Below are 12,387 nucleotides of genomic sequence, written 5' to 3'. Positions count from 1 at the left end.
CTTTGGCCCACTCTTTCATGGCAAAACGGCCTTTGGCCCACTCTTTCATGGCAAAACGGCCTTTGGCCCACTCTTTCATGGCAAAACGGCCTTTGGCCCACTCTTTCATGTCAAAACGGCCTTTGGCCCACTCATTCATGTCAAAACGGCCTTCGGCCCATTCATTTACATCAAAACGACCTTCGGTCCATTCATTCTCATCAAAACGACCTTCGGTCCATTCATTCTCATCAAAACGACCTTCGGTCCATTCATTCTTATCAAAACGACCTTTGGTCCATTCGTTCTTATCAAAACGACCTTTGGTCCATTCATTTATTCCTGTCAGACTTTTGTCCACAATCCCAATTAACAACTCATAAAGTTTATAAGGGAATAACAATTGGACATTGACAAGCTTTCAATATTGATATTACTCACAGTGATCGGCTTGTGGATGCGCCCTGGAGCTTGACCCTACACATTTCATGAATACAAAAAGGTCACTAACAGTTCAATCCGTTCTTTAATTCACATATTCCTCTTTAGGCTTTGTTCTTATCTCATTAACTCATTTACAATGCTTAACATATGCCTGAGAGTGCTTACAAGTGAAAGAGAACGGAAAACGAATCACGGAATGCATGAACAAAATTCCAGGAAACAGGGTCCCCGCTCGAGCGTAAACTTCTCCGCTCGAGCGGACCCTTAAGGCCTGCAAAAGTACTGGTTGCACGAAAGGTGAGCTCGAGCGTGGAATAGAGCGCTCGAGCTGAAGGCCTGTCTACAAACTCCACGCTCGAGCGTGAAGTGTCCCGCTCGAGCGGACATCCAACTCTGCAAAAATGCTGGGAGCACGATTTTCCCGCTCGAGCGGACCTCAAAAATCTGGGTTTCCCAGATCGTGTTCTTGAGCTCCAATTCGGTTTTCCATCTACATTTCTTGCATGCAATGGCTCAAATTACACACTTACACATGCTAACATGCTACTAATACAAGATTACAACATTAGGAAGCTCAATTTCATGATTTATTTACATGCATGTCCCAATATATCTCAAACCCATCATCAACATGCTAAAATTCAAACATTCAAGACTTATACTCCCATGATTTGTACATGCATGTGGGAGATGCTCATCATTCTCAACTTAGATGGTACAAATGGTGATTACAACATGAGCTTTAACCAAAACTCTACATGAATCATGTGTTTCAAGCTCAAACATGCAAATTCAAAGTGATTTCTTACATGCATGAGTTCCAAGACTCCAAACTCAACAAAAATCAACTTATTACATGCTCTTGATCACAAACAACCCTTGAACTTACAAGATCACAGTTTCAAACTTATGAAGTCAAGACCAAAAGCTTACCTAGAGGCTCAATCTTCCAAACTATAGCAATTTCTTGAGTTTGATCTTCCAATTCTTCACAATTTTGAGCCAAACACCCAACTCTCCTCTTTTCCCTCTCTCTAGCCGACTCCCCTCTCTCTTTCTCGTGTTTTATTCAGCCAAGGAGAATAATAAAGAGGGTATTTGAGTGTGTAGAGCCTCACTTAGTCATAATATAATAATATAGAGTAATTGGGTACTCATTTTACCAACTTAATCTGGTCCAAATCAATTTTTCAATTAAATTTCACCGTAGGCTCTAAAAATTATGCCAATCACTATGGCGTAATCAATTTCAGGTTTTGTGGCCGATAAGGCCCTTAATTAAATTTCCAAAGCTAATTATTCGAACAGACATTCCTACGGTGAACAGATAAAACTTTCAAAATCACCTATATTCACATAATGGCACATAAAATCATGGTAAACACATAATCACACTCAATTTAAGGACCAATTAGCATATTACGGAACAGGGGTATTACAGTCTTCCCCCCTTTAGGAAGTTTGGTCCTCCAAACTTAACTTACCTTCGTCGGGAAACAAATGTGGATAGCGTAGACGCATTTCCTCCTCTTTTTCCCATGTAGCATCTGTCCCATAGTGTTCCTTCCATTCCACTTTCACCATTGGAATCGATTTGTTTCTCAATTCTTTCACTTGTCGGTCAACAATTCTTTCCGGCCATTCAGCATATTCCATATTTTCATCAATAGCAATCCGGTGATAATCAATCACATGCAACGGGTCTCGGAGGTAACCCCTCAACATTGACACATGGAACACATTGTGGATTTGCTCAAATCCCGGCGGCAAAGCAACTCTATAAGCAACTGGACCAAGTTTCTCCAAAATTTGAAACGGCCCAATATAACGGGGCGTCAACTTGCCCTTTTTCCCAAACCTGACTTGGCCCTTCATTGGAGAAACACGGATGAACACATGGTCGCCGACCTCATACTCAAGAGGTCTTCTCCGGACATCTGCATAACTCTTCTGTCGGTCTTGAGCTGTTTTGAGCCTTTGCCGAATAGTTTTGATCTTTTCAGAGGTGTCTTGTACAATTTCAGGCCCGAGCAAAGCTCTGTCCCCGACCTCTGTCCAACAAATAGGTGATCTACACCTCCTACCATACAAAGCCTCGTATGGTGCCATACCGATGCTGGAGTGGAAGCTATTATTATAGGCAAATTCTGCAAGTGGCAGGTAATCTTCCCAACTCCCCTGAAAATCCAAAGCACACATGCGAAGCATATCTTCCAAAGTCTGTATTGTTCGTTCTGACTGCCCATCTGTCTGTGGGTGGAATGCAGTGCTGAACCTTAGTTCTGTTCCCATAGCTTCCTGCAAACTCCTCCACAATCTAGATACAAACTTCGGATCTCTATCCGACACAATGGATACTGGAACTCCGTGTAAGCGGACAATTTCATCAACATAAATAGTAGCCAACCTGTAAGCAGTAAATGTAGTTTTGACAGGCAGAAAATGTGCAGATTTAGTCAGTCTATCAACTACAACCCAAACAGAATCCATACCTCGGGAAGTCCGAGGTAGGCCAACAACGAAATCCATAGTCACATGTTCCCACTTCCACTCAGGAATGGGGAGAGGTTGAAGTAGACCGCCTGGTTTCTGATGTTCAGCCTTAACCTGCTGACACTGAAGGCACTTGGACACATATTCTGCAATCTCTTTCTTCATTTTAGGCCACCAATAGGTTTGTTTCAAATCCCGATACATTTTATTGTTACCCGGATGCATAGCAAATACGGATCTGTGGGCTTCATCTAAGACCCTCTTCTTTAGCTCCGGAATAACTGGAACACATATCCGGTTTCGAAATTTCAACATTCCATTCTCGACACTGAACTCTGCTTTTGGGCTGACTTCAAATTCATCAATTACCTTTCGGAGGAACTCATCCTCTTTCTGTTTCTGCTTGATTTCATCAACAATTGCCGGTTCGACCGTAATGGCGGCTATCAATCCGCCCGGTTCACATACCACTACCTCAATTTCAGACTTCTCAAAGTCTTGCAAAATCTCCCTTTGTTCAGTAAGCAAACAAGCCATACTCCCTGTTGATTTTCTGCTCAAGGCATCAGCCACTGTATTAGCTTTTCCGGGGTGATACTGAATTTCTAGGTCGTAATCTTTTATCAATTCTAGCCATCTTCTCTGACGCATAACACCAAATATCAACTAAGACATGGCCAACATGAACTTTGGGGAGAGGTAAATCATGGAAAAATAACACCAAATATCAACTAAGACATGGCCAACATGAACTTAAACAAGGTGCTCACACATGAGGCAAATATGACAAGTATTGAAGACAACAAGGAGAGAGGATGGCCCTCTCCTTCTTAGGACCTCAAAACAACATCCCCACCACTGGCTTTCAGTGGTGAGAAGGCCAATACAAGGTGGTCCCGGAGCTCACAAAAAATGCACAAAAATGAGGCCAAACAAGGCCTAAGAGGGGGTAAAAAATCCCAAACACCAAAGTGATCTTAAACAACTATTTTAAGTACTTAACAATAGAACTTTTATCAGTTATAACATAAGCTTAAAAATAGATGCAAGATTGGTTAAAAGCTTGTGCAAAAATGGGAAAACTGAAGCAAGAACACTCACCCTTGTAGACCTTCTTCAAGAACAATGGTCCAGCAGGTTTTTTGAGTCCAAAGCAACCCAAGAACACCAAAATCAACCTCCAAGGACCTCAGCTCCAAGAGGATGGTGTAATGCTAGGTGTTTGTGTGCAAAAGTATGAACAAAACAACCTTATAAACACACAAATATGTAAAGAGAGGGAGATATAGAGATAGATAGATACAACTATTTCTAACCCTAATTTCAGACCTGTGGAACCTCTGAGGAGGGAGGAGGGGCTCTCCTCTTATAGAGGTTCAATTCTAAAGCTTCTAAGAGAAGCTAACCCAAGAGGCAAATCCCTCCACACGCGTGTATGGAGGGGGAAAATTGTGCGTGCCAGCTGCGCCAGCTGGCACTAAATATCTGCATAAAGCAGATGAACAGGGGTTGGCTTGAAAATATGGCCGATTGACCAACAGAAATGGCTGGCTGACCAAAAACATTGCCGACCGACCAAAATATTTTGCCGGTAGCAAGAAAACTTGGTCGGTGGCCTCAAGCCAAGGCCGGTGAGGTGTGGGGATGGCCAATAAGCCATTTCCCGTCCTCAGGTGCAAAGACCACAAGTCCTTGTTCCTTTTTTTTTTTGGTGAATAAGACATAAATTAAAGACAAAGGATATACAAGATTACAAGGGGAATACCCCAGGCCCTACAACAACTATACAGGAAGATCAGTAACCCAGAAAACCAAAAAGCTAACGCAAAGAGAAACCAAATCCAAAAAATGCACACTGTTCAGCAGCCATATCAAGAGAGATAGGGATAATGAACACTGCGAAGGACAGCTAAAAACCGAGACCAAAACAAACCCATATCATCACTAAACATTGGCACCAAAACCGAGAAACAGGTTTGGTGAACAAACAAAACCTGCGAAAGAATAGCCCAAAGCCGCGGGATGAACAGCCCCATAATAGCAAAACGAAATATAACCTGTGGACTACCTAATCCAGAACCAACAGTAAAGCAATAAAGACAAAATAGGTCAAAGATGGACCACTTAATTCCTAACACACCCCGCTAGGATAGGTAAAATAGCTAAAGTTGTTAAAACAGAAATGAAAACAGCTTATATCCCTGATGAAACAATCAGCGGCGCATTCAGCAGCCAGCTTCGAGCCGAATATCCCAAGAATCAAAACCAAGATGTAGACCTCCACTAGACAATATAGAACTTCCTGCCAGAATTGAGTAAACAAATCCATTAGTGATCCTGAAGGATTCCAGTAAAAACAGATAACCACAATATATGTCTCACATCACTAAACCCACAATAATCTCGCATCACTCAGTAAAATTTGGGATTTAGCACACAGTATATAAACTCTCATCACTCAACCCACACAGCAAAGCATTACTCCATAGCCTGCACATAAAGATTACAATATATATAAACATTAGATAAAAACATTTGTGACAAGCTATTTCACTCAACCCACAATTCTGCCTGTTGTAAATTATTGGACTCACAACACTCAACCCTCACTGATCCAAGCACTTCTCATTACTACACATGAAGAAAACAGTTAGGAAAGAACACTCTGTTTGCTTACAATCACTCAACCCTCATATAGTGAACTCACATCACTCAGCAGCCCTCCCAGTGCCGAGAGCATGGGGCTTCAGGACAGTAGCAGGCAAATTCCAATGGTCAATGTACCAATTGTCACCTGCATTTCTAGGAACATTTGTGATAGACAACAATCTACCCCGAATCAGTTGGACAATTATTTTAACCACCACTTCTTCTGGCTTGAATTCTTTGTTGAAAATTCTGTTATTCCTTTCAAGCCAGATTATATAAACAGAGCACAACAATGACAATTTGATGATTATGGATCTTAATGATCTTCTCTTAGTCTCTCTAGTAGCAAAGGGAATAATGCCAGGCCACTGAAAGTCAGGCCACTGCACATTACATTTAGCTTTAATTTCAGTCCAGATTTTAGTAGAGAAGACACAATCAAAAAAGAGGTGAGAATGAGTTTCAGTAACATGTTGGCAAAATGGGCAGGTTGGTGTAGGAGAGATGCCAAATAGCTGAAGCCTGTCACCAGTATTAAGCCTCTCCTGGACAGCCATCCAAACAACAAAACTAGCCCTAGGGATATGGTAAGCCCCCCAGATTAGTTTATGCCAAACAACTTTATCAAGCTTAAGCCTCCAATGATTCCAAACACCATTAATAGTAAATTTCCCATCAGAAAGAGACCAAGTAGGTTGATCATCCAGTAGAGGGTTAGGTCTGCAGCTAGTGGGGGTTGAAGAGATCAGCTCCCTTATTTCCCAAGAGTTGGGGATAGGCCACTTCCAAGAGTCCCCATCCATTATCTGATTGACCTTAGTCTCACTGTTAAGATTAGAGTCATACAAGATTCTGTCCCCAAATTTTTTCCATAAAGGACCAAGAGGATGCCAATTATCGTACCATAAAAAGGTAGAGTCACCCCTACCTATTTTGTGGATAATAAGGGGAGAAATTTTATCTCTAAGAGCAAGGATCTTCCTCCAAACCCAAGAAGAGTTGTGGGGAACCTTTACTTTCCAGAAACTTCTGCCCTTTAGTAAATACGATTTAACCCACTGGCACCACATAGACATCTCCCCTCCAGAGAAGAGGAACCAAATATGCTTGGTTATAGCAGCCTTGTTCCAAACCTCTAAAGATTTAAAACCAAGACCACCTTCATTTTTAGGCACACAAATCTTATCCCAAGCAATTTTGGCACTATGTTTCTTAAGATCAGTGCCCGACCAGAAAAAAGCTCTAAGGATACCCTCAATCTCTCTAATAACCCTCTTGGGGAGGATGAAAAGAGAGGACCAGTAAACCTGCATAGAAAAGAGAATGGTCTGGATAAGTTGAGCTCTTCCAGCATAAGAAAGAGCTTTATTTGTCCAGCTCTTAATACGATTTGTGATCCTATCAATGAGAATTTGACAATCCGAAGCCCTAAGCTTGGTTGTAATCAGTGGGACACCAAGGTATTTAACAGGAAGAGTACCCTCAGTAAACTGAACAATTTTGAGGATATCTTCTCTCAAACCCCCATTACAACCAGAGAAATAAATGTTGCTTTTGCTGAAGCTAGGGGTAAGGCCTGAAAGAGAAGAGAACTCCTCCAGACCTTGCATGATTAAACTGACAGTAGGAACATCCCCACGACTGAAGATCATAAGATCGTCAGCAAAGCAGAGATTGACAATCTTAGATTTCTCACACCTCCAATGGAACTTGAATTGAGGATGATTGGACTTTTCAGCAAAAATTCTAGCAAGGATTTCCATAGCCAGAACGAAGAGATAAGGAGACATAGGATCTCCCTGTCTAAGACCTCTAGCACCTTTAAAATAACCATGCAAGCTCCCATTAATGCAAACAGAGAAAGAAGGACTTGTCATACAAGCCTTGATCCAGGATATCATAATGGGCGGAAAAGCCATGGCTTTAAGGATATCAATGATAAACTCCCATCTCACACTATCGTAAGCTTTCATGATATCCACTTTCATCGCACACTTAGGGGTAGTGGAATTCTTGTGGTAACCCCTCAAAATTTCTTGAGACAAGAAGATATTATCAGAAATTCTCCTGCCCTGCACAAAGGCTGATTGCACAGGATCAATGAGGTCAGGTAAGACCTCTCTAATCCTATTTGCAATAATTTTAGCTATACATTTGTATATCGTATTACAACAAGAGATGGGTCTAAAGTCTCCCACTTTTGCAGGGTTAGGAACTTTAGGGATGAGAGCTATGATTGTACTATTGACTTCGGAGAGAAGCTTCCCAGACTCAAAAAAAGTTCTAATGGCTTGGGTAACCTCTCTACCAACAATAAGTCCTTGTTCCAACCAAGCACAAAAAAAATAAGTCGAGAGATCTTGAGGCATGGGGCGCGACCGAGACCTCCGAGAACTCAAGACGAACACGGATATGGATGATCATCGGGTGTTCAAACGATGACGTCCAAGTCTTAAGGACAGTCGAAAATGGGGTGTCTACAGTTGCCCCTCTTTGACAGAACTCGAATGTCATAACAATGATGGCAGTGAATGTCAAAGCCCAGAGCGACCCATTTTTGACAAGGCCGAAGACTTAGACAAAGCATACATGCTACAGAAGAAGATATGCGCCCGATGGCAGGGGCAAAATGCAAGAACAATGCACAAAGCCGAGCATAACTTATGATCATGCAAAGGATGCTGTAACGAAGCAAATACATACAATAAATGCAACAGTTTTAAGCAAGCCAAAAAGCAAACTACATTGCAATGCAGAAAAGATGTAAGAGAATTATGTAATTCTCGCTACGTTTGACGCGGAGAATACAATACCTGTGCTGTTCGTCTGGTCGTGCCAGCTTCAAATGAACCGTACATACAATATCGTTCCTGAAAGAGGAAGAAACTTAATAGGTACAATATCGTTAGCAACATGCATAGCAATGCAAGTGAAAAGTGCGTGACAACGCAAGCAAAGTGTGGATGCATGACAATGCAACCTAAGTGTGACGCATAACAATGCGGGTTGGATGTAAGATGATATGCAATATTACAAAACAATGTAATGATATATAATGTATTGAAACAATGCAAATGATATGCAATGCATTTGAGATAATCAAACCACAAGCAGTATAAAACCATACAAATATGATGAAGGGATGGAGATGCAAAAATTAAACTACGTCTGACATAAAAATGGTGCCAACACCGTCAACACTAGGTGCGCACACATAATCTCATAACTATGCATTTTGTAGATAAAACAAGTAATTGGGTGGCATGATATAAGTGAGGAATGACCCGCTAAGGAAAGATCGTGATCCTAAATGCTGGATGCAATACACTACACTACAATGCAATGAATGCAATGGATAAGGTGCGCGGCCAAACTGTACTTTGCCTAGGAAAGACATGGACACAAACAAACCACGTTTAACACGGAAATGGTGCCGTCACCCTCAACGCTAGGTGGGTACACATAATATCATAACCGTGCTTCAACATGAAAAGTACGGGCACATACTAGACCAAGCTCAACATGGAAAGGTGCAAGTGATTGATGGAGGTGATGCAGTGAATGCATGCAATATGTGCTATGTACAATGGAATATACATACTAGCTAAAATGCAATGGATGCAGTGGACAAGGTGCGCGGCCAAACCAAATTTTGCCTAGGAAAGGCATGGACAAAAACAAAACACGTTTAACACGAAAACCGTGCCGTCACCCTCAACACTAGGTGCGTACACATAATATCATAGCCATGTTTCAACGTGAAAAGTATGGGCACATACCAGACCAAGCTCAACATGGAAATGCGCAAGTCATAGATGGATAATGCAGTAAATGCATGCAAACTACAATGCAATGTACAATGCAAGTGGAGGCGAAACATGCGTGTCAACGCAAGTGAAGAATGCATGACAATGCAGGTGGAAGCGAAACATGCGTGTCGACGCAAGTGAAGAGTGCATGACAATGCAGGTGGAAGTGCACTACAATGCAATATATATTCTGTATGCAATGAATGCATGTAATGTATGCCATGTATAATGTAATATACATACTAGATGATGTAGTAGTTAGGAAGCGAAGATACCTTACAGGGGCAATTGGCAATGACCTACCTCATGCTATTGGGGATCTTTTGCTTCTTCTTGGTTGAACCACAGGTACTACTTTTCTCTTTGGCTATGGTAGCAGCTTTCCTTATTCTCCAACAGGGTGACAGACTAGGTTGATTCGGTGTCTAGAATTGAGGCGCATATACATGCTATCTCAATCTATAGGGCTACCATACAGATTTCAAGATGAGGATATACCCCTGGGTATTTAAACCAGACTTTAGTCTCGGAAATCCCAAACCTTTGCGTTCTAGGTGTAAGCCATTCGAACTCTAGTTTCCACCGTCTCCGTTGGTCCCCTAGGAACTCACCGCAAACACAGGCAGCTTGCTATACCAGACCACTGGGAGTCGTTCGGGCACGACAAACACCAAAGCAATTGCACCTTTAGAGGATTTAAGGTCTCCTAGACCGGAGAATGCACAAGACAGTGCGAATGAAGATGCATGATTTAAGGTCTCCTAGACCAGAGGATTTAAGGTCTCCTAGACCAGAGGATGCACAAGACAGTGCGAATAATGCAATGCACTAACAAGTGCAGGTAAGGTGCGTAAGACAGCGCGATAAAATGCAATGCACAAAACATTGCGATGCGTAAAACAACACGATTGAAATGCAATGCACAAAATAGTGCGATTGAGGTGCGCAAGATAGCGCGATGCGCAAAATAGCGCGAAATGAAATGCATGCAAAATGCAATGAGCTGCACAAAAAAATACGATGGAGGTGCGCAAGAGAGTGCGAGTGATAAATTGCACAAAACAGTGCGATGTACTAGACAGCGCGATGCGTTAGACAACGCAAGTGCACAAGACAGTGCGAATGCCCAAGATAGTGCGATGCGCTGGACAGCGCGATGCGTTAGACAACGCGAGTGCACAAGATAGTGCGATGGAGGTGCGCAAGAGAGCATGAGTGATAAATTGCACAAAACAGTGTGATGCGCTAGACAGCGCGATGTGTTAGACAACGCAAGTGCACAAGACAGTGCAAATGCACAAGATAGTGCGATGCTCTAGACAGCGTGATGCGTTTAGACAACGCGAGTGCACAAGACAGTGCGAATGAGATACAAAGTGTAAGTGCACAAGACAGTGCGATAAAATGCATGTTCTATGCAAGTAAGGTGCATAACAATGTGGGTGGAAGGGTGCATAACAATGAAAGATAGATGTGCATAATAATGCAAGTAACGAGCATAACAATGCTAGATAGATGTGCATAACAATGCAACGAATGGTGTGCGTAATAATGTGAGAAATGGTGTGCATAACAATGTGACGAATGTGCAACTTCAAAAGCGTGATTGAAACAAAATGCTGAATAAGGAAATACAAGCCTTAACGAGACCAAATCCAAACGCGACCTCCTATTTACCTCTCAGAGGGGTTTGTAACACACTCTGCTTGAAAAGGGTACACCCTGTTTTTATTGGCGAGAGATAACATCTGTTTTTGCTTTAATTGCCATTTTGATTTGAAGCAGGCTTAAGCTTCGGGTTGAGATACACTCATACATCGGAGCACTGACAAGGCCTGAAGAGGTACATCCAGAGTACAATCACGGCATGTACCAAAGTCGAAACACACTAAGATACTCTGATTTTCCTTCTTTTCTTTTGCTTTGCAGTCTGGAACCCATATAGCTTCAGATAGGTCCTGGTTCTACTGTTCTCATAAGACCTGGGTTGAACCCTGCGGTTTTTGAAAGAACAAAATCTTGTTTTGCCCAAATGTGGAGAACGGCACGGCACTCTGAGCAAAAAGTGATTTTTTTGAAATTAGGAAATGAGTTCTCAACCAGGTATTGGGCCTACAATTGAACACAGCGCATAATGACTCAACAAAGAAAAACAAGAGGTAAACAACCTAAACACATCAAGAAACACTCGAAACGACTCAAAATAAGAATCAAGACAAAACAAAAGACACGACACTCAGACGTGCACGGGGAGCCTGTTTCTCCGGGTATTGTTTCCCACCCTTTCTCATTTGTGATCCTCACATCACTCGGCCCTCAAGCTCTGTTTTTCTGAAAAAGCCCTTTTCCTCACTTTTTCCCTCAGCGCACATCTCTCTATTCTTCAATCTCTCATTTTTTATCCCTCTCCTGGGTGGTTGATGGATAAACAAGAAATTGCCGGCTCTTGCTCCTAGCATTCTGCTAGATTCTCTTTTTTCCGTTCACAGCCAGTGAGTTCCTCCCACAGAGGGGTTGCACTAAGATGGGGTGTGTAGCAAATTTGCAGCTAACATCGGTTGATGATACTTTGCTGGGGAGTTTGGACGTGATCAGATCTGTTCAGATGAGGAAGTGTAATATCTTGATCCATTCCAATTCGTGCTTTATACTTGGCCTGATACCTCGTTGCATGAAGGATGTGAGAGCTTTTTGCCCTTTTGCGGTCAGCTTCACTGGTGCCCTTTTCTGGCGAATACGGTGCCCTTTCCGGCAAGTAGAGTGCCCTTTCTTGCAAGTGCATTGATAAAGGGGAAAAGACAGAACACTTGACTCAACTGTGCCCCTAGTTCATCATTTTGACCATTTCTTGTTTTTGGCTTTCTACTAAAACAATTTTGACCAAAATGAGGGTCAGATTAACATGCTTGTTCAATTTTTTGATTTGAAATCATGCAAGTTAGGCTATGAGCACTGAAAATTTTCCTTTTTTGGGTCCAAGAAATGGTCCAGTTTTGGAAAAATGGGATAATTT

Source organism: Camellia sinensis, chromosome 15 (genome assembly GCF_055761805.1).
Source record: "Camellia sinensis isolate YWXY chromosome 15, ASM5576180v1, whole genome shotgun sequence".
NCBI classification, from domain to species: Eukaryota; Viridiplantae; Streptophyta; class Magnoliopsida; order Ericales; family Theaceae; genus Camellia; species Camellia sinensis.
This window is presented reverse-complemented; position numbering follows the sequence as displayed.